General features: G+C 34.2%; 1 protein-coding gene across 2 annotated transcripts in view; it reads left to right on the top strand.

Annotated features, from left to right (window-relative positions):
- Positions 1–270: 270 nt before the first annotated feature.
- LOC120777582 (gonadotropin-releasing hormone receptor) overlaps positions 271–23,721 on the top strand; it is a 41,698-nt gene continuing 18,247 nt past the window's right edge. Inside the window, exon 1 of one of the 2 annotated variants that reach the window (XM_040108996.1) lies at positions 271–320. The gene's annotated coding sequence lies outside the window, so the exon portion shown is untranslated. Of the gene's footprint in view, positions 321–13,971; positions 13,985–23,721 lie in introns of those variants that run through there. The other variant, XM_040108997.1, reaches the window with a different exon arrangement.

Genomic DNA, 23,721 nt, shown 5'->3' with positions numbered 1-23,721 from the left:
AAACAGTTTTATGCTCGCAATCAGATTAAAATCATAAAACAGAGTGAGGACAAGCGATTGCCAAGCGAAGATTATGCATGAGTCGGGTGATTTACTACTTTTGACAAAAAAACTGTTATCCTTTAATGCGTTTATGTTTTATAAAATCACAAGCGGAAAACTGCTCAGACAATAAGTTTAATAATATAATTTAAATTATAATTTTTATGAATAAATTTCCTGTCTTTTCTTTTTCAGAATCAACAAGGTGGACGTACTTGATAATACATACAGAAATGTGACACGCATGATATATTCCGAAATCTCTCGAGAGTATTAAGGTAATTCAATACAACAAAACAACTTTTGTGCAAGAACTAGGAATGAATTGATGTCTGTAAGCAATATGTAAACTCTCAAACAGCTATGTTTAGAACAATTTTTCCGAAAAGGAAGAAGTCGCATGGTGCCATATCAGGTAAACACGGGGGGTGGTTAATGGTTAAAATGTGATTTTTGGTCAAATAATCGGCCACAAGCGAATGTTGGATTATGAGCAATTTTTGGTTGTCAGTCAATTTGTGCAGAACAAACCGTGCACACACCTTTCGTAAGCCCAAATGTTCAGTCAAAATGCCGTAAATTGATGTTTTGGAGATGTTCAATTCCATTTCCATGAATTTCAATGATGATTTCGGCTGATTTTTGATGAATTCACGCACAATTTCGATGGAATTTCCGGTGATCACAGATTTTCATTGGCCCACCTGTTGATCGTCATTTATGTCCTCACGCCCACTTTGAAAACGTTGAAACCACTCGTGCACTCTACTATGGGATAGGCAATCATCGCCATAAACTTGCTTCATCAATTGAAATGTTTCGGTAAAAGTTTTACCAATTTTAAAACAAAATTTTATGTTGGCTCTTTGTTCGAAGCTCATTTTCGGACCGATAACACGAACATACTGACACTTAAAACGCAATAACTTCACTTTCAATCAATGAAATGTCATGAAATTCTCACTGGACAATCGATATAGAAGATAATTAAGAATTATTTAATAAACTTTGAGAAGTTGCCTCAGTTTTTGCTCTAAAAAAAACGACTCAGTATGTTGTTCGCCATGTCGTATGAGCAACAAATTTTGTATAAATCACTCCTATGAAGGTTCACTTGACTACTTATAACTCTGAAAGGAATGTTTTTAGAATATCTCTTCTTCAAAGTTTATTTTTATGTATATTTCCATCTATTTATTCAAACATTGCTAAGCCAAGCCTTAATTTTGCGTTGTCGACAAACAGTAATAAGTATCTTCACAATAGTCACATCTTCATACTCCCCATTCCATCCGCTACCGAAAACAACAACTCATTTTAGTCCTCAGTGGAAGCAAAAACAATCGAACCCTAGACAATGCCACTCACTTCGTGAGTTAGTAAAAACAATTAGAGAAAGCTGCAAAAAATGTGTCAATATGTTTCTGACATTACGCCCCAACAAAATACTATTAGCAAGTAGAAGCGGTCCGCATGAACGCTTATATTGTCGTCAAGCAGCTTCATCAACGAAACCAATTAAGCGGAAATGGCAACGCATTCCGTGAGAGAAATGTTTAGAATTAAGCAAAAGTTTATTTGCATATAAATATATTTTTAGTAAATTTGTTGAGATTTTCTTTCAATTTTAAAAGGCATCTGAGAATGCGAAACTCGCCATGCTTATTTTAAGTAAAGTACAAATGACTGTGGGACGATAATCAAAGTTAGTTAGTTTACAGTTAATTAGCGCACCGGAACAAGCCTGTTATTTGCTTAATCTTGTATGCATCATCTAACTGCAGTATGGATTTTCCTAGCAAATGGAGTCCTCTTTAAAATTTAAGCCACTTTGAGTAATTGGTTGTCTATAAAAAGGACGCTCAGAACATTTTTTGACTATTTTTAGTTAAAATAGTTGGCGATTGGCGAAACCTTTCCGTTTGCAACAGAGAACATAGGTATACATATATAAAACGTATACACTGCATTTATATATGTATATATATATTTGTAGGATCAGTAAACTCGACCGTACTGCCAACAAGATCTAATACGAACAAAAGCAACCGCGCCAAATATATAGAAAAATTAATACAACTGTGGGATTCGAATGAGATAGCCGACCCACGGACGCTAACAAGATACAGTTGGTTTTAAGAGTTGGTTGGAATGCAAAAAGTAAATATGAACAATTAATATAACTCTTATAATTATATTTAAAAGGAATCTTTAAAGTGAAAATTTTGGAACGTAAATTGGAGATAAAACCATACTCTATAAATCACTCAATATTCCGTCCTCCTATATGGTGCAGAGGCTTGAGACAATGACAACAACTGATGGAGTAGACCCCTTACGGAGTTTTCCGAGAGAGAAAAGTTCTCATGAAAGGTTTATAGTTTCTATAATCCCACAGTGAGACTCTGCTATGTGTGATATATATATATATACATATATAAGTTTATATGTATATCTATCGACATAATTGATTGAGTTGGTATCAGTCTTCGTTACTTTCCCCTAAGTTCTTGGAATTTTATTTACGCCACGTGATCCCTCAAGAATTGTATACAGTTGAAGTTGTACAAAAAATGTTCTAAGTACTCATCATCAGTTCATTCTATATTGCTGCATTGCTCATACGACATGGTGTGCACTATGACTGCAGTATATTTGATGCATAAATTTAAATTTATATAAGTTTTAAGAGAAAAAAAGGTTATTAAGTTTTATAATTTGTTAGTTAAAGATTTATGAAGAATTTATCGCAAAATATCAAAAAAAATCCCACAGAAAATAGTTGGAAAAAGTTAAATGATTTATTATGTTCACATATACATATGCATGACCTCTAATATTAAAGCACATCCACCGAAAGGGTTAGTAATGCAAAATGTTTAAGTGTGTATATATGTACGAATATGTGTGTTGCATTGTATGTTTGAATGCAGCAAAGGAAGCCTGACACGTCAAATTAAAGTCTATTTTTATGTCACCTCTTCTTGCCAGCCAATGCTAGCTGCTAAGTAATTGATGAGCTTGCTTGTTTGTACATATAATTGGTATATATGTATATTACATATGTATTGGTGTTACAAGAATGTTTGACTGAGACTTTGCTACCGTAAGAAAGAGTTGCGTAAACACATTGACAGCACTTTCTTTTAATAATCCCCTGAGGATGACTGAGAAGTGCATGTAAATATATATGAATACTAGTATATATGTATGTTTGTATATATGTGCCTGTCACCTAGTGTCAAAACCGAGAATGACTCTGCTTAGAGCAGTGACTTGACTTGACGAGGTCTCTTAACAGACATACTAAGCATCTGCTGTCATGGTATCTGAATCACAGCTCATTTGACTTCAAAGTCAAGCCATATGCATTTATATACACTTCCATATAGGTATATAACTGCGCTACCATACTTAAAACCGTTATTTACCGTTATTTCAAATAACCGCAAGTCAAAAAATCTCAGCGGTATACGAGAGAAACTCAAGCAAGAAATCCGTAGAAAAGGTAGAAAGGCGTGAGAACTTATAATAACATTCGAGTATATGAAGTCTAGCATGGACGATGACAACATCTGATGAGTCGACGTTACGAATTTTTGAAAAACGTTCTGCTGAAGAAGAAAATATGAAGTCTAGTAGAGAGAATTATTCTTGTATTAAATTGAAGATTTTATATAGAATAATTATAGTTCCGATTTAGGTTATATATGCACTGCTTTGCTTGATAACTTGTTGAAGATAATTTCATAATACCAATTTTATGGAAACCCTAGAGCTTTTTGATAAAAAACGTGGACGGTCGATTTTTACTCGCACACACAATTGCTCTTCTTTAGGCCAAAGGTAGGTGCTATCTTCCTTCAGATCTTCCAATTGTTGACAGTGCAGGTCAAAATCAAAAGTTTGGCCATTAAAGGATAGCTCTTATTAGATAGTTATCTGCCAGTCGTGCTAACACATTGAAAAACCATCCGACCGTTGGACGTTATCACAAGTGACACTTTTCATCGCCAGAAACAATTCGCTTCAGCAATGCATCTATTTTTTTATATTGAACGGATCTGTAAATACTAGTCTAATGTCTAATAATTACTTGATAATTCTTTAGTTTAAAAATTTAAAATCAGTGAAACAAGAATATTAAGAATATTATATAATAACCCACGAGTTGGGCCACAATTCTGCATTTAAATGTTCCAAACATGAACTCTCGAAGAGGGATCGACAGAAGCCTGAATCAAGTTATTTGTTGCTAACTACTGCCGTCGTCTTTTCAAATGGGCTTGAAGGAGAAAATTCTCAAATTCTATCCTTAATAATCCATTCGCACCTAACCTAACCTTATTATTGTCTGCTCAAAGATATATGGCTTAATAATTTTAATTTAATTATAATCATTGACACTTTTTGCTTGCCAGCAAATTCATTTAATTTAATCTACTTAGTAAACAACCTTCGCCATAAAGTTTTGTCGAACAATTTTAAAAGCCCAAATCTAATCTGAATAAAAGTGTGAATATTTAATTTATGTCTCAAAGTGTGAAGGCTGCCACCTTATTAGTCTAATGAATTGTAATGAATAGTGTAGGCAATAAACAACAAGATTACAAACAATTAATCTGACGATTGGTAATGCGTGGTTATGTCATATACCAGAGTGTGTGTGTCCGTTTAGGTGCTGGGGCCTTCGTGTAGCTAGCAAACAGTTTTCGGTTGCTAATGAGGGTCGGAAAATGCTAAATATTGTATCTTAATTAAGTTTTAATTTATTTGTCACAACGATATTATAAAGGACACTTGTTTTGCTGACATAGCCTAACGTGTGCTACGTAGATCTTGTACAAGTTACGCATTATAGTCAAAAATGAAAAGGGTTGATTTTAACTATGATGTTTGTGACCTCAATTTTAACGTCCTCAAAAAATTCAACAGCCCAGAACTCATTAACCCAACACTATTTTAACAAAAGTAACACTTCAACACTTTGAAAATTGATATAGACCTTTGAGGTTAAACATGACACTAAATGGAAAAGGGCATAGGAAGTAAGAAGCATTACGTTAAACTAGAAGCTTAGCTGTCAAATTAGCTGTGAAAGGTAACATTTGTTTGATAGTAAGGTTCCGTGGACTAAATTGTGCTGGGTTTCCGCACTAAGCATTGTAACGGAGCATATGAAAATACTTGAAATTTATATAAAATATTACTAGATACAAAAATGCACTATACATTGAAGGTATCTGCGCTCATGAAAAGGACCTCGCTCTCTTAGTATCCAAATTTCTACAGAAATTAACCTTGCCTCGACCTTTACCGTTAGCTGGCCAAGACAATAACAGCGTTCGTTGTCGGTAACTAAGAAAAGATACAACAAAAACAACAACTGTAATTGTCAATAACTGACTTTTGCCATTGAAATATCCGCTCCTCACTTGCATTTGAGCTGACACAACACACCCACGCTTTAGCGCCTAAAATTAGATTAGAATTTATAAACATTTAAATGTGTTCACTTTCTAATTTTGTGATTTACTATGCTTGAACGTTAACATTTGTGTCAATTGAAGTTGGTCAAAACAAAGTTCAACGTAAATGAGCAAATTTATTCAATACCATTCAGTGGCGGACGGTGGCTTTGGTGCTTAGATCCAAGAGTACATACTTACAAATATATATGTGTATTTACATACATATGTATGTATATACGAATGTATATATACATATGTATAAGTATAAATATTCGAACTTTCACACTTGCTGTGATTGTGTTTTCCCTCCAACCTTCCAGCCATCTTTCGACTTCGTAAGTTTGTCCGCTTGCCAGCTGGAGTCCGAAACTCTGAAGCTTCTTGGGAAATAAAGTCGTCTGCCGTCTACAAGTGTGATTGTTCTCATGGATAAACACAACACTGCGCTGTGTGTGACTTTTCTATGCCCTTCATTCTTTGTTTTCGTTCAAATGGCAAAAACATTAAATACAACAAAAAGAGCAACAGTAACAAAAACAAGAATGAAGCTTAAAGTCACAGACGCATTTCCGCTGATTTTTGACCTTTTGTTGATTGCCGTCCGGAGACATTGTGAATCGGCCTCGCAGTCAAGGCACCAACACATAGTCAAAAGATATGCACACACACAGACTTTTTTCAGCCGAAAAGTTTCGCCAACCTGTCAAAGCCGATCTGCTTGCACTTTGTCAACCGTTATTTCGTCGGTACAGCGGACAAAATATCACAAGTTCGGTATTTGTATTATCAATACGGTAAATATAAATGAGTGTATTGTATATATAGACGCATGTGTGCTTATTTATTTGTTTATAGCATACATTTAGGCTGCTGAGTGATTCTTAAACAGCAGAGCTGCAAGATGAATAGATAGTGCTAAATAAATGAAATGAGGTTAATACGACGGGCACAAGCTACAAAACAAAATAAACAAGAAGATGGAAAACAAAAACACACGCTCAAGTGATTGCCCTAGAAAATCAATTTGTTCTCACGACAAAAGCGGTTTGCCTCCTAAGTGAACAACATAAACAAGATTACGAATTCGTATCAACAATGATATACACTTAATCGCACGTGTGCTATAGCACATGTTTAAGCAATGTACGTGTGTGTATTTTTTAAAGTCTAACATATGTATTTATACGTGTGTGTGAGTTTAGCTGCAGTTTTTTGAAAAGTTCACCTTCTGTCAACATATTGAATTGCTATTTTAATATTGGATTTGCTACGAAAAACATTAGTTGAAGTTACTGAGGTTGAAAATAACAACAAACCCATATACACACACTTGCACATACCTAACTATATGGCTGAGTAAGCAATGAAATAAACAATGTGTTGATAAGACACGTAAAGACCTACATATATTCGAGGAAATAGGATTAAGTTAAAAAAATAAAATTAAATTGAACTGTGTTATAAAATGGCGTCTTCAGACAATTTTCCAACTCATAACAAAACATATTGTACTATTGTTTTTAATTGAAACAAATATTGAACTAAAAATGATAAAAAGTCGTGGTAATCACACTCAGTGGTAGTGTTACGGTCGATAATTTAACGGTACTCATATGCCATTCTTTTGAGAATTGTAAAGCTGTTAGCGAAGCGTCTGCTTTCATAATGACAAAACTGAGACTTATTCAACAGGTAAGGCGTCCATCAGTCCGCACAAAAGAGTAGACTTAAATGTCCTGGCCCTCTCACGATGTAATACTTAACCGTGGGAAAGTATTGAGTTGGTAGTAGGTTAGGTTTAGCGGATTAAGGCTCCACACTCCGATAATGGAAGCGAATATATATATATTCTCATAAAGTTGCAACTTTTGTCAAGAAAAATTCATAAACATTACTTATTTATTTATAAGAAGCCCCATATATTTATCGGAAACCCCAGTTATTGCGAGATAAAAGAGTCGCTCTCTGTTTTAACTATTATTTTTTGATAAAATATATGAAATATTACGCAATGTTACCGCCCATTAAACATCTCGTACTAAATTGTATGCAAGCTCAGAGAACTACTTTGCATATAGGTAACATTTAACGAAAATCTTCTTTGATATGCGTACAAATGTAAGTTCAGCCTCAGCGAAGGCGAATAAAAAAATTCGAAAAAAAAACGTGATCAATCTTAAATCATACTTTTGGAAATTTGAAATATCAATTTGACTGTGGTTTGAGTACCTTTTTCACGTCAAATATGATGAACATTACCTTTGTAGCCGATAAGACAATCTTTGCCTCCACTAAGCACTTATATAATTATCGAGTAGTGATTTTCGACGGTCTCACTCTAAGAAATTACCTTGAAAAATAACCGCACTTTACTTACAAATCCCTTTGTTAACATAAAGGTGGACCATTTGCGTGGGGGTGAGTACGGAATGCTACTTTCTGCACATATTCTTCTATGATCTCCAACAAAAACAACGCTGTAATAATGCTTTATAGGCATTTGCTTTGACACAGCAGTTTATTTCATAAACGCACTAGCACTAAGACTGAAACGAACAAATATAGAGTCTACGAACAACTGAAAGTTCGCCGAAAAATTTAATTTAGCCTCCGAAAGGCTCGACAACTCACGGCCTGCACTTCTTCTTTTATAAAAAAAACATTGTTGGGAAGGAATTGCTGTTGTTGTTGTGCGACGTGCTAAACTCCTAAATATTTCCAGACACGAAAATTTCCGAAAAAGCTCCTGCCATTTACGGAATTTGTTAGAAACGCTGCGGCATCCACTCAGCGATGACTATCAGTATGAGGCATATACTTGTTGTGTAATCAATTAGTGAACGAAAGCGAAGGTTTGTAAATGTGTAAGTGGTTGTATGTGTCTTTTCACCAATTCCGTGCTAAGTACTCATGTATGCGGTCTTATTATGGCTACGCAATAAACGCACACTTTTGTAAAAACACAAACAGTTAAGTATTCTCATACCCACACTCGCTAGTTATCAAAGGATTTCGTGAGCTAAAGGTATAAAATTCTTCTTGGAATTTGGAATGTCAATTTAGCATAACACACATGTGAGAAAACAATACAAATGCATGTGTGGTGGCTTAGGAGCACATATACATACATTTAAACATAGATATAACACATTCGATTACACTTTGAAGAGTCTACCTTCAGCTCGGCATCGGTTCACACAATTAAGATGAACTTAGGCAAGCAAAAATTATATATATTTATTTGTATGCGTGTTTTTTACTTGTGCGCGCCTTTGTATATGCTTCGGTTTGTGCGTGTTTGCTGTTTTCGCAAAATTTAATACAATAAAACTGTCATAAACATTTAAAAACAGGATAAAACGTAAACTTCACTTGCGTCGAAGCCATGATACCCCTTACAGTTGTATTTTTATGAAATAAATGGATGTATTGATATTAATAAGATACTTTGTATGGCAGCTATATGTTTTCCAATCTAAGTATTTGGTTCAGAGATTGTAGCATTATTTTCAATAATAATCTGTGCAAAATTTCGTGAAGGTATTTTTTTTTAAATAAAAAAGTTTTCCATATAAGCGCTTAACTGTGGTCGCTTAGTTTTTGTGATAGCTACATCCTATATTCCTTTGATGTGAACCATACGTTTCGTGATCATAGCGTTGCTTTGAGTAATAATATTTGCCGAATTTATTGAAAATATCAGGCCAAATGTAAAAGTTTTCCGTACAAGAACTTGACTACAATAGATCAGTTCGTATGACAGCTATAACCTTTAGTGGTCCCATTATGACGGTGACAAATGAGCAGCTACTTGGGAAGCGAAGCATGTATGCTGAATTTCAGATCGATATCACAAAAAATTAGCGTCTATTTCGCGTAAGTATATACTAACAGACAGAACGACAGGCGTGATTAAATCGACTCAGCTTGCAACGCTAAAAATTAATACACATATGATAGGAACTCCTTCCATACCTTACAAACTTCGTGGCTAAATATATCTTGTTCTGGGTATGAAGACTATGTGAAGTGAATTTGGGTATTCTAAAATTGTCTCCCTGCTTCTTCCACTATTCTTCGTAATAATAATGGGTTGTCAAAAAAGTCTTGGGGTATTTTTATTGAATTTTTTTTTAATTGAAATTGGAATGAATTTTTGAAGACTCATGCCCTGCTCTTGACCGATGCTACGGCTGCTACTATGCCGGTCTCTTTCGACCAATTCAACGATTTTATCGCAATTTTCGACGACAGGCCTTCCGGAGCGTGGCGCCTCTTCGACCACCTCTACACCAGAAAGAAAACGTTGAAACTATCGTTGTGCAGTGGAAATGGAAACTGTATCGGGTCCATAAACTGCACAAATTTTATTGGCGGCTTGAGATGCATTTTGCCTTTATCGTAGTAGTACTGTAAAATATGCCGTATTTTCTCTTTATTTTGCTCCATGTTTGCGACGCTATAACTCACGAACGACTTAAAAGAAACGACAATAAATCAAACACATGTTAGCGCGTGAAATGAGCTTTCCAAAAAGATATAGCATGACCCGATGCGACGAATAAAACTAGAACTAAGCGCTTTCAGCGCCAACTAGCGAAAATACCGCAAGACTTTATTGACAACCTATTATATATTTATTTAAATCACAAGAGGTGTTCAGCTGCATATTGTTCTTTTTTTCAAAATTTTAACTTTTATTTTAGACATTTTTCCAAAAGGCACACATACATACAAACAACTCTCTGTCTACGTTTACTAGTGTGGGTCGATTTGTTTACAGCTTCTTAGTGCGTCATGAAGTCTATACTATTAATCACGCGGTGCCGACAGTACTCAGGCATCAGAAAGCAATCAATCATTTTTCAGTTTTCAGGCTGAAAAGAAGTGGGCAATAAGAGATACAGTGTAACTGTGTTGAGACTAATAATGCCAGAATACATATGTCTTTTCTCAAATTTAAACACTCAAATATTAATAAATATACAAAAATATATCATGATGCAAATAATGTTATTAATATTGAAGAAACATAATAATTTAAAGCAGATAAAGAAATTCCGAATGAGTATGATTAATTGCAATTGCTAATATATGATTTCAAACTGCTTTCAAGAAACAAAATAAAACTCTGATTATATACTTGTACTCAGCTCTTATAAGAAATCGTCCGAATATCCTAACATTTGTATGCCTACACATATGTACATATATTCTAACATGTATTTCGCTTTAATAACATATACATTCAGACAAAAGAGCAGCCGGAATTTATAATTTAATTCCTCAGAGTAAAAGATATTTCAAAAAATTTATTTTTCTAAGTTGATAGGACCGTCCTTAATTACCCTGCCAAATATGAGGGCGATCGAATGATTGTGGTGGATATTTTGGGTATGAAATGCGCTCTTGCTCGACTCGTCTCGATAAAGCTGAATTCTTTTCAAAAAGAGAACCGTAAACAAGTTTATTTGCACATGCTTGATCGTGCGAATTCCGATCCCACATTCATGTAGAGTTTTATAATTGTCGATCAGACATGTGTTTATGAGTTTGACATGCAAACAAGTCAACAATCAACGGAATGGAGGGAAAAAGAGCCGAAACCAAAAAACAACGCCAAAGCCGCTCAAAAATCGAGGTGATGCTCATTGTTTTTTTTCGATATTTGTGATTTTGTGCATCATAAATGACTACCATCGATCAGCCACCGTATTCACCAACATTCGCTGAAGGCCATCCCAAAAAGTGCTTATGAAAAGTGTTTCGAGGACTGCAGAAATCGTTGGCATTCGTGTATTGCCTCTGGTCGGAATTACTTTAAAGGCGACCAAATAAATATTGTTTAATAATTAAATATTTTGTGTTTTATTTACAATTTCCGTGTACTTTTTTAACACAATCTTTACATTAAACCTATTAGGAAGAGTGGGCTTTTCTAGAACTCATGTATATTACGGTGAAAAGTTCAGTGAACTCGCCAAATTTGTTTTAATTTTTATTTACGCTGGGGAATACCTACTTAAAACAACAAAACGCTTTTTTGTCACATCTCAAAGTTCTACAAATACACACATGTGTATATAAGTAAATATGAGGAGTTGTGATCCGACATTTCTGCACTCACAGTCATATTTATACTGAAAGAGTCGAGACATAAAGGGAAACATTTTAGTTAATTTGTTTGGATTATTCGCCAGCGAACATAAATGCGTTGCCTGCGAAAATACGACTCCCTTTACTGTGGAGCTCCTCCACATACATACATTCACATATGTAGTTTGACATTGAACAAAAGTCCTAATGTAGCGAAGGAAAGTTTTCCTGCCACCACCACCACAGTCACCGATGCGTTGCTAGTGCTGCTATCGACTGTGTTAACAGAAGCGTTTGGCGCGCATTTTGTGCAAGCAAAAGTTGCGAAACACAGCTTTCAACAACTTGTGTGCCAGCGATAAATACGTTCCACATCTGAGGAATACGTAAATATTCAAATAAAACGTTTCTTCTGGAAAAAAGTCGCATAACAAGACTAAAGAGACACAAGTACCAACGAATAATACGTTCCACATTTGTGGAATATGTTCCTCATTTAATCAATATGTTCCGCACTTTTGTAAAACTTTCCATCCATGTACAAAAATCGAATCGCACTTCATAAATACGTACCACATTCGCACACTACGTTCCACAATGGGTTCCACTTCTCTACAATTCGAGCCGGTGGTGAGCAGCCGCGTATGAATAACATTAGCTTTCGTGTTTGCTCGCAATTTATGAATGAAACGAGAAGCACAACAACGACAGCGAACATGTAGGAACATGTTGCGCCATGTTTGGCAGCAATTCCAAAAAAAAATTACATACACACATCACAAATACAACACTGTGTGTTCGTGTGGCTTGAACGTAACTGCTTGCCATTTGGAAAGAATAACTGTTATTTCACACGCACACATACATTAAAAGCTTGTATGCTTTCCTTGCTGTCATCATAGCGGTTGTTCGTTTGTTATTCAGTTGATAGCAAGAGATCGACCAAGACGGTCGTGTTCTAACGGATATTCAGCAAAAGTATGCGGTTATTTTAGTTACCGTTAGCGCGAACGGAGCAACAAATTGTGTTTAAGTGTCGTAAGAATTTCAGGCTGATAAAGGTCATGAATAGGTGATTGTGTTGAGAAAGTGAAGCACGCACACATACAAAAAAGCGGCGTTTGTGTTTGAATGTGTGTATATAAACATGTAATCGTATTATATGCAACAACAAAGTGATTTAGAGGCAGAAAACCGCTACAGCTTTATTTGCCGCTGAAATTTGTGTTGTTGCTATTGTTGTTGTAAATGTGATTTCTAAGCGAAAACCACGTGATGGAATGAAGTCTTTTTTTTTTAATTTTTGCCCGGAAAATGCTTCAATTACTTAGCTACTAAGCCGTTAACTGTTAACTGTTGCGTTCACTTGGAATTATTCAAATTTTGTGAACGCACACAAAAGCAAACAAATACCTTAGGGCACATACATATACAAATCCGTGTTATAAATATATGCTGTACATAAATAATTTCGTAAATAAAACAACAACATGCTCATTTAAGTAATGTGTGTTTTTGTTGTGTTTTTTGTGTGTTCACAAAGTGTTTTCCAACTGTGCAAATAAAAGGTGAAATATAAATGCGGAATAATGGAAAGAATCGTGAATTTTGAACGATAAAAATCATGTTGTAATATGCAAATAAAATTTCATTGTGAATAACGGAAAACATATATAAATATAATTCTTTAGCGCGCATAAAACCACATAGTTTCCACCACGCAAATAAAGATAGGTAATATAAATAATAAATACTAAAAAATAATAAAAATTATAATTCAAACGGAAAGAAGGGTTAGCGCTTGCAGAGCATTTGGTAAGCAGTTTGACTAAAAATTCACTTAAATTACATACAGACATATATGGAATAGTACATAAAAACTCATCATACTATATAATAATGAGCCAAAAAAATAAAGGAAAAGAAAAATATTTGAATCAAGAAAATAAATGGAAAATATGAAAGGAAGTTGGGAAAAATAAGAGCTCAAATAAATAAAATTGAGATTATAGTTGGCAATGAAACGAAAATTTTATTTTTGTTAATTTTGTTTATATAAACGGTGTCGGCAAGTGTTGAATATGAAATGTTGAAGCTATAACATACACTATAGGGAAAAATATGATGCCGTTTAGCGTAAAAATCAACTGCGTGGCTGCAAAATTTTACTACTAGAACATTTTGGAATAAAAAATATATAATTAAGAATTTGAAATAATTAAAAAGAAAAAGGTTTGATTCTATGAAATTTCGATACAAGTGAAATAGATGTCTTGGCATTGGAAATTAAAGTATTTGGCAACATTGATGTAAATAAAAAAGTGGCACCAAATAAAAAAAACTATTAAATGTCTTAATTACCTCATTAAACCTGTGTGAGTAATATTGTATAGTTATTAAAAATATTAATTAAGATAAGCAATATTTTGTAAAATTTAATTAAAATGTTTTAGGAATCGCGATTTCAACAAAAAAAATTATTGACAAATATTATATTCATTATCTAAAAAAGAAAAAAAAAAAATAATGAAAATTTTGTACTTAAAAAAACAATAAAAAATTAAATTCTACTAAAAATTTTAATAAACTTTTTCACGGCCAAATAAAACTCCTTATTGACCGTCTGTCCTTCCGGAGCATGAATGCACCAAACCATGAATATCGAGAAAAACAATGACCATCACCTTGATTGTTGAGCGTCTTTGGTTTTTTGGTTTCGGCTCGTTTTTTTCCCACATTCTGAGGATTGATGACTTGTTTGTATGTCAAACTCATAAAACCATGTATTATCGGCAGTTATAATGCTTTCCATTAATGTGAAGCTTTAACGAGACAAGTCGAACAGCGTTTCATTCCCAAAATATCAACCAAAATCAATCGAGTGGACTCGCGAGAGATGTCAAGCTCTCTTACCTTCTCTGTAACACTTGTCTGACGATTTTCAAGCACCATATCCTTCACTTTTTTAATATATTGATCAGTTGAAGAGATCGAAACGATGGTCGTCCAGAACGAGGCATGTCTTCAACGATCTCTGACCGTCTTTGAAGGCTTGTGCAACTCGTTGGCTTGTGTTTTTGATAAAACTGAATCACCGCAAGTCTTTTCCAATATTCGCAACAATTCTCGACACAAAATTTCGTTAGAAATACAAAATTTTAGACAAATTCTCGTTTTAATATTTTTATCTACATATTGTACAAATCGCAATAAACTGCTGGGGTATACCAACTTAAGGAGCACTGAACTGTAAACAAACTGGTTAACAGATCACGCTCATATTGGCATAATAATTAATGACAATCCTACCAACTTAGTAAAATACATTTTTTTGAAATATCATTTATCCCGGGGAATTTAAATATACACTAATATTAACTGTAAAGTGTGACCTGGAATGAAAAAAAACATATTCACGTAATACACAATGCCAATATGTAGTAAGCTTGATAACGCTTCACCCAATTTTCGATACACTTGTTATAAGGCCTTTAACTTTTTAGGTAACTTTTATATTTTTCATTGTACTCATGTTACGTTTCTCGAATCGGAATTTGCAACTTCAAAATCAGAGAGATTTTAGGGAGCCAATTCTGACGATAAAGATAAGCGAGCTATGATCACAATCATGCTAGAATACGAAGACGAATTATCGGGGTGAAAAATTCACTCCAAAATTTTGTCGTCTACGACGAATTGCTTGACCTCAAAAACACCTCAAAACCGTTAAGTTGTAGGCCTTTTTGATCATTTGATCCTGCGTAATGAATTTGTGGAGAACCACACTACAATAAATAGAAAACGATGAACATCACTCTTATTTTTGACCAACTTTGATGTGGTGTTTTCAGTTTCGGCTCATTTTCGGAATGCCAGGCAACATTGTTAAACAGTTTCGATGTCGTATTGATAAGCCCAAGGCTCGTCGCCATTAATGATTCGTTTGATGAACGCCCTCAGCTCAGTTAAGCATCTCTTTTGCGAGTCTAGCATTGACACGTTTCACATCCAAAACATTAACCAAAACAGCTAAGTCCCCAGAATGAATAAATGTTGACATCCCCAGCTATCTCTTTGATGCCAAGCATTTCACACACTGCTTTTTCAACCTTTTCGATATTATCGTCATTAACAGAGATGAACGGAAGACTCGCACGAATTTTCGCTGATCTCACCTTTACTGATTGCTTTGTGTTACACCGATACTTATGTTTCAGATAAAGTCTATTCGCCAAAAGACTTCTGTAATATTTTCAATGATTCCGTAACTGTGATTCTAATAGAAAGGCAAAACTGCAAGCTAATTCCTTAGTCAATTTTTTCCATAGAAAAAATCTATGTATAAACTTTTTATATACCAGTTCGATTTTCCGAATCAAATTTGATCATATGGTACATCATAGTAGTTTGACTAAATAGTAAGAACTGGATTTGAATGAAATTAGTTAATACGTTTATTTAGTCCCAGTGATACAATTTGTATTTTTTTTGACTAAAATTTGATTTCGTTAAGCGTTTTCGTATCCACATAGACTCAGTGAGTAGATACTTCTTTATTTGCATTAAAAAAGTAAAAAAATTGGCTGTTTGAACAAACTGTTGTGTAAGTTCTGGTTGCCTTCTCTAAGATTTCATCAAAACTTTAGAGCTCACAAACAAATTAGCCAAGCATATATACATACATACAAGTTTCTCCAAAAATACAAAATTTCAGTTTGCTATGAGTGTACCAGAACAAAACCGCTCAGTTTTCGACGTTCTAATGCAAACTATATAGTCGTAAGTTCAAATGCGAATGCTAAAACATTTCAAGTTAACCAAACTGACATTTTTAACAAAAGTAGTATTTTGTTGCATTTGAAGTCAATTAGCCAAACTGTCATGTGAGATGTTCTGCTGCCATCTGTTTGACTGTCGTCATGTGTTTATCGATCCTAGCCGTAAGAACTTTGGATTATTATTCAACCATAAAGTACTAATTAAGTTATATCAGTGGTAGTAGGGGAAATTACATTATGATAAATTTAGCTCAAGTTACAGGCGGTCCGCAATACGTGTATAGAAAATTGAATTAATCATTGACTTGTTTGTGCCTAAATCGTAAAACTTTGAAAGCTGTTGTTATTAATAATTTTTATATATTTTGCACTTAATGTTTAATGTTAAAATGCAGTAATTGTATGTTAATGACATAGACATAATTACATAGACAACCGTTGCAACCCAAGTCGGTAATTTGTTCAATGTGCGCTCCAGTAAGACTTTGAGTACTTTTGTAGTACGTCTGACATGGGAAATATTTCAACAACCTAGCTATTATTTTAATTTTCATCCCTTTTGGAGTTGAAGGAGTTAAATGTTTAGGCCACTTTATACAAAGCATTATATTGTCCATGTGACCGGACCACTTTTATTTTAATTTTTATACTCTCGCAACAAAGTTGCTAAGGAGAGTATTATAGTTTTGTTCACATAAAGGTTGTTTGTAAGTCCTAACACTAAAAGAGTCAGATATAGGGTTATATATACGAAAGTGATCAGGGTGATGAGTAAAGTTGAAATCCGGATGTCTGTCTGTCCGTCCGTCCGTGCAAGCTGTAACTTGAGTAAAAATCGAGATATCAGATCGAAACATGTACACGTATTTCTTGGCTTCATAAAAAGTTTAAGTTCGAAGATGGGCAAAATCGGCCCACTGCCACGCCCACAAAATGGCGAAAACCGAAAACCTATAAAGTGTCATAACTAAGCCATAAAAAAAGATATTAAAGGGAAATTTGGCACAAAGGATCACATTAGGGAGGGCATATTTGGATGTAATTTTTTTGGAAAAGTGGGCGTGGCCCCACCCCTACTAAGTTTTTTGTACATATCTCGGAAACTACTATAGCTATGTCAACCAAACTCTATAGAGTCGGTTTCTTCAGGCATTTCCATATACCGTTGAAAAATGGAAGAAATCGGATAATAACCACGCCCACCTCCCATACAAAAGTTATGTTGAAAAACACTAAAAGTGCGTTAACCGACTAGCAAAAAACGCCAGAAACACAAAATTTTACGGAAGAAATGGCAGAAGGAAGCTGCACCCAGGTTTTTTTTTTTTTAATTGAAAATGGGCTTGTCGTCGCCAACTTATGGACCAAAAACCATATCTGAGGAACTACTAATCTAATCAATTTTACAGCAAAATAAAAAATATGTAAATGACTGATAATGAAATCTCGATTATCACTTTATCATGCGAGAGTATAAAATGTTCGATGACACCCGAACTTAGCCCTTCCTTACTTGTTTTTTTTAATATCCAAGAAAACTGAATTACTGGAATGCCTTAATTGACCGCACGTCTTTTCTAGAGCCTTCCTCCATATAAAGACTCCATAGAACAGAATGTGCTTGACTATGGTGTCGTTAGGGTCAGAGGACCCCTTTCTGTGAAGGAGCCCACCTTTTTCCAATGGCACCAACACTGCAGTATAAGGAAATCGATGTCTTTTTTGCTGTTCCTTCGATATTCGGCTTCCATGAAAGCTCCCTATCCGGAATGAATTCTAGACGGATCTTATATCTTCTAGTAAATAAAGCCATTTAGGTTTTATTTGGGTTGATGGCGAGATCACTTTCGACTGCCCAATTTATTACTCCGCTGAGATACACTTGCGTAAAAAAAGTTGTCAAATAGATCAAAGGCTCACTATACGCCATTTATTTATAACTCAACATGAAAGTCTTGTCACAGAAGAGCATGGCCATCGTTACTCTCAAATATCATATTTAAATTTCCATTCATTTTTAGAAGTAAGTTGTATAAATCTAGCTCGATTAATCTAACTAAGATTATGCCATTATCGCGTTAACATTGCGCCTGAACTCAGCAGCAGCTTTAAGAGAACTACCATGTTCATCCAATTTGACATAGAAGAATATAAATTCCGCTTAATAAACTTTTTACTAGACTTTTTGCTGTTGCAAGCATGAGTAGAAGTGCTGTAATCTCAGCTAAAGCATAAACGGGCGCGCGTATACTGAAATCACTGGCGATGCCAATAGGTGTGTGTATACATGTGAAAGTGTCAGGGAAATGACAGTAAAACTGTAAAGAAGGGTGGTCAATAGAAACACATACATATACAGAAATACAAAAGGACAGAACTCAAGCGCTCAATTGTGTTAACTGAATATGAAATACAAGAAATATATGATTCGTAAGTGTAGGAACGTACAAGTATGTGTGCTTGCGAGTGGTGAATTATTGCTTGTACCCAGTTATTTACAATTGTGAGTGGATTTTTTTAGAAGAAAGGCCCTACATTGACCCTCACGCATATACTTGCATATTCACATGCATATATATTGGTATATATTCTTATGTTACATAAGTGCATGTGTTTTTTCGTTCTTGAATTAATTTGTGTGTCATAAACACGCAAACTTGTTGAGTTTGAATAATGGTTCACAATAGGCGTGGAATAATTTATGACAAATTAGAAGCTCGAATAAAAATTATGTAAATATACAAGTGCATATATATGTATGTGTATTCTTATATATGTAACTAGCACTTAAGAAATATTTGTCGGCAGTAAAATACATATAATTGGAGATATTATGGCCTGCAGACATATATATATTTATATTGTAATATGAAAAAGGAAAATAAAGAGAGCAAATAATGCAGTTGAATGTAAGGCTGAGTTTAAGTACGTTTTTTAAACAAATAATCAGATTAGTTTTGACCGCTCGAAAGATAAATCATATATCTAAGAAACTGTTGAACTGAAGTTTAACAACGATTTTGTGGTTATTGTTATTGACCAAAATACAATATTCATATACAAATCTAACAGGCATATATGTATGTACATATTATTTCCAAGTTGATCTTTTTTTAATTTTCAAGCATCCCCTTAAGCTTCAATTTTTGCCCTGAAAAAGTATCCAACATAAACAAGATCTTAATACTCATTTCTAATAGTGCCTATGTTAATATCCTTTCCCATACATATAAAATTGGACTTTGAAAAACTGATATTCTAATACAGAATTTTCTGTTCTACAAAAAAGATCTTACAGATTTTTTTCAAAAAAATATTTCTTTAAATCTTATACGCAGTAAAAATTATACAACAAATGTATTGAGTGTTCATACAAGTGCCTTATAAACTCTGTGTTGCTCATACGACATGGTGTCCCATATAAATTACCATTTAAATATAAAATAAAGAGCTTGTTTACATTGTGTAAAATTGTAAAGCCAAAACGGAAATTTTATTGAACCTCTGCAAAAAAATCAACTTGGGAAATAACGGTTACCCTAATGCCCATTACAAATCCTTGGGCAAATACAAAATCTTAACATGCGCACATATACTTGACCTTGAGAAATATTTTGCAATACACATTGCAGTGCTCTACTATAATTTTTTAACGTTTCCATCGCTTTTGTAGTTGTTGTGCTTTGATAAAGAACGTTTATGAGTTGTCATGTGCACTTTATGTGGAGTGAAGCGAGGCAGCCTCGCTGCAGACTCGCAAGTGATACGTAATATCGAGATTTACTTTTTATTACCTACTCATAAATATCCATCTGCCACTTGCCGCTGCTGTTGGGTTTATCTGCTTCACAATATTAAAAGATAGCTACTACAAGTAGCTATGTGCAGTTTTCTACTAACTATAAAGGGTGAGTCGATTGAACTGTGCTGCAAATTTTAAACAATGGAACGAAGAAAAAAAATATGCTAAGTAAAAACTATTGCAACAATTTCGTTGTGTAATTATTAGAAAAATAAAATTGAAAATGTTGCCACCTATTTGGACATTTTAGAAAAACAATTTATATAATAAGTTAAATTAACACAAAAATATGGTTTTCACACTAAAAAACTTGAAGGGCGTTTGGAGCTCAACTTTTTTTTTTGTAGAGAGTTGCCACCTGTTTAGAAATTTAGTACAATAAAATTTGTAAGGTGAATACAAAAGTACAATTTGTGTAACATTCTGATAGTGTATGGAAATTTGTAATAATAATAGAGTTGCCACACGTTTAGAAAAAATAATGCAATCAATATTTTAAGGTGAATGTAATAATACAATTTGTGGAACATACTGTTTAATTTAAGCTGAGCGTATTTTTTATGAGAGTTGCCACCTGTTTAGAATAATTAATGCAATTAATTTTTGAAGATTACAGAAATATTACAATTTGTGTGACATGCTGACAGTTTAAAAAATTTTGCTATTTCACAATTTTTAATAGTGTTGCCATCTGTTTAGGAAAAAATGATTTGACTTTATTTTTATAATTAATGAAATGTTGAAGCATAGTACTCAAAGCAAAATAGTTTGGTTAAAGCATATACATTGTTGCAATTATCTTTCAAATAACTAGCTGTTAAATTAAAGAAAATAAAAAAAAAAACATATTTAGACATATAAAAATAAAAATTAAAAAAAAAATTTGGAAACACATTACTATGCTTTGAAGTGAGCCACAATTATTCGCGAGCAATTACAATTATATAACATGCACTGTACTGCATTATTATTTTTTTTATTGCGAACCCACGACGCTATTTATTATTTTTTATCAAGAATTACATAATTCGTGCCATTAACCTTAAACTTTAGTATACGCAAGGTAAAACTGTTCAACATGATCTTGAAAAGTTTTGGAGAATTTTTGCTTGACTAGAAGCAGACCTCAATCAGACAACTGCAGCCATATTTACGACTATTACGCGACAATTAACGAATAAGCTCAATAATGAGTTCGTGGAAAATCGCTCTGAATATTTCATTTGAACTAATAAACAACTTTGAAATTACTTGATAAAAATTTTTGTGCATTTCGTGATATTTTCATGACTTTTTAGCAGATAAGAAGAAGCGTGCTACTGTTACAATAGAACAAACTACAAATGGAAATTTTTACTTTAACTCTTTAACTGTCTTTAAAAGTTTCAAGCACGTGGCATCATTTCGTGAAATTAATTTTGATCTCAAGCATACTTATACCACCTTTCTAATATACTAAAGAACCGAATATATTGTCATTGTTCGATTTGAAGAACGGGTGGCAACCCGGCTTATATAAATTTGCAACTTTGGTGCTCCAATAATTTTTTTTGATATCCAATAGTTCAGTTATCTCATCAATTTTATTAAAACAAAATTTTTTAAGATGTGGCAACACTATATGTATATGCAGTAAATAAATGTTTCTTAAAGCTAATTTCCCTCATTAGCAATATCATTTTTATTTTATCGATTTATTTAAATATTAAATAGGCATAGTTCCACATTTTGTTTACAACGTAATTATTTTGCCCTATATTCTCTTTTTTCCATAATTTTATTAAATCAAATAATAAATGTTCTTCTAAAAAGGCGGGGTTACTGGGTGCTTTCATTACTTTAACAGCAAACTTTGTTTTACAAATGCCCACAAAAACAATCAATTCCGCACCCACGCACACTATCACGTATCACTTCCGTTAGATCGACTCATATCATGTCAATCAAAGATGATAGATTGAGGTCAACTAACTGAATACTCTGTGAATACGAAAGGGTTTATAAAGCCAATACGCATATAGTTACCCAATTATAGCAACACAAATAATTATGTGGCATTTCATGCGGCCTACTCGCTACACAGTGTAATGGTATTTTGTTCATTAGACGTGCACTCAAATAGAATTAATTTGAAGGTGTAGTAAGAAGCGGAAGTAAATAGAAATTGTTGCATATTTCAAGTGTTAATTTTAGGTATTTTTAAGTAAAAAAGAGTTTCAAAGAAAAACAGTCATAAATGCGCAGTTATGTATGTATACAATTCCCTAGAATCTTTTAACCCTCGAGCGATGATTGGCAATACGACGGACTAATCTGAAATTTTGCGCACATACTTTTCTTTTCAGGAACGTAGATTATTGTCCAAGAAAATGCTATAATGTCCTGAACAATCAAAATCAAAATTAAAATTTTGTGTACCCATTTTATACTATAATAAATGCACTTTTGTAGGTTATTAGAGCTTCGGCGCAGCCTAGGAAATTTAATTTAAAGATCTGGGACGCTAACCGTAGGTCTCATGAGGTTATGTTAAACATAAGCAGATCCGGATTTAGAAACGGAAAAGGACTTTAACTCGGCAGCATTCCAAAAATTTTTTGGTTGATGTTGTTATTAAGGATACCTAATCCCCGTTCGGATAGTAAGGATTAGATAAGTCTTCTAGGCTCAAGAACGTTCTGTTTCGAAGGGGTCAGACCAAAGGTAGAAGAATGTCAGATGAGTGGAGTTAGTGGAGCATTCAAAGAGGTAGCCACTGTCATGCGGAGACTCATTGCACACTGAACATATTATATATTAGATACACCGGGGTTTATTGTGAATAGATAGGAGTTTAACCTGCTACAGTATCCAGAACGAAGCTACGCAAGGAGACTCTCTTTTCTCGCGGCATTTCGAGGTCTTCGACTCCAAGTACGCTGTTCACAGAGAGGAAGCCGGTGAAGGTGTTGGTGGCTCCACTGTGAATGACAGTGCTTGTTGGAAATTGGTTGCGTCCGAAGTCTGGTCGGCGTATTGTTTGATGTCGTCGACGTAATTAAGGAATGACCTATTGATGCTCTTAGCAATTGACTGCTGAGATGATTTCTGCGAAATAAATCTGCTTGAAGAGGATTTCATTATATTTCTTAGCTGGGAGCATACGGGCCTCGCTGAGCAGTTGTTCGCCATCAACAGCCATCCTGTTTTAGTCCGGAGTGCAGTGTTCTGACACTCTGTGGCTTCCTCGTCTGCGCTTCACTGCATTCAGGAGACCATATTGATGCAGCGTAATTAAGAACCGGCCAATCGATTGCCTTGCATGTTACCAACAGCGTTTCTTTGTCTGTTCCCCATGTGCTGCCAGCTAGTGACTTGAAGATTTTGTTGCGGCTCCGTACTTTGACAACAATCGTGGTTGTGTGAAGAGTGAAGGAACACAGACTATTGAATGTCACACTTAAAATCTTAGGATTATTCACAGTCGAAATTTAACGCCATCGACTGCAATATTAAGGTCAAGTCTGTACTCTTTCATCCAGTTAGTTAATAT

Source organism: Bactrocera tryoni, chromosome 5 (assembly GCF_016617805.1).
Source record: "Bactrocera tryoni isolate S06 chromosome 5, CSIRO_BtryS06_freeze2, whole genome shotgun sequence".
NCBI classification, from domain to species: Eukaryota; Metazoa; Arthropoda; class Insecta; order Diptera; family Tephritidae; genus Bactrocera; species Bactrocera tryoni.
This window is presented reverse-complemented; position numbering and strand designations above follow the sequence as displayed.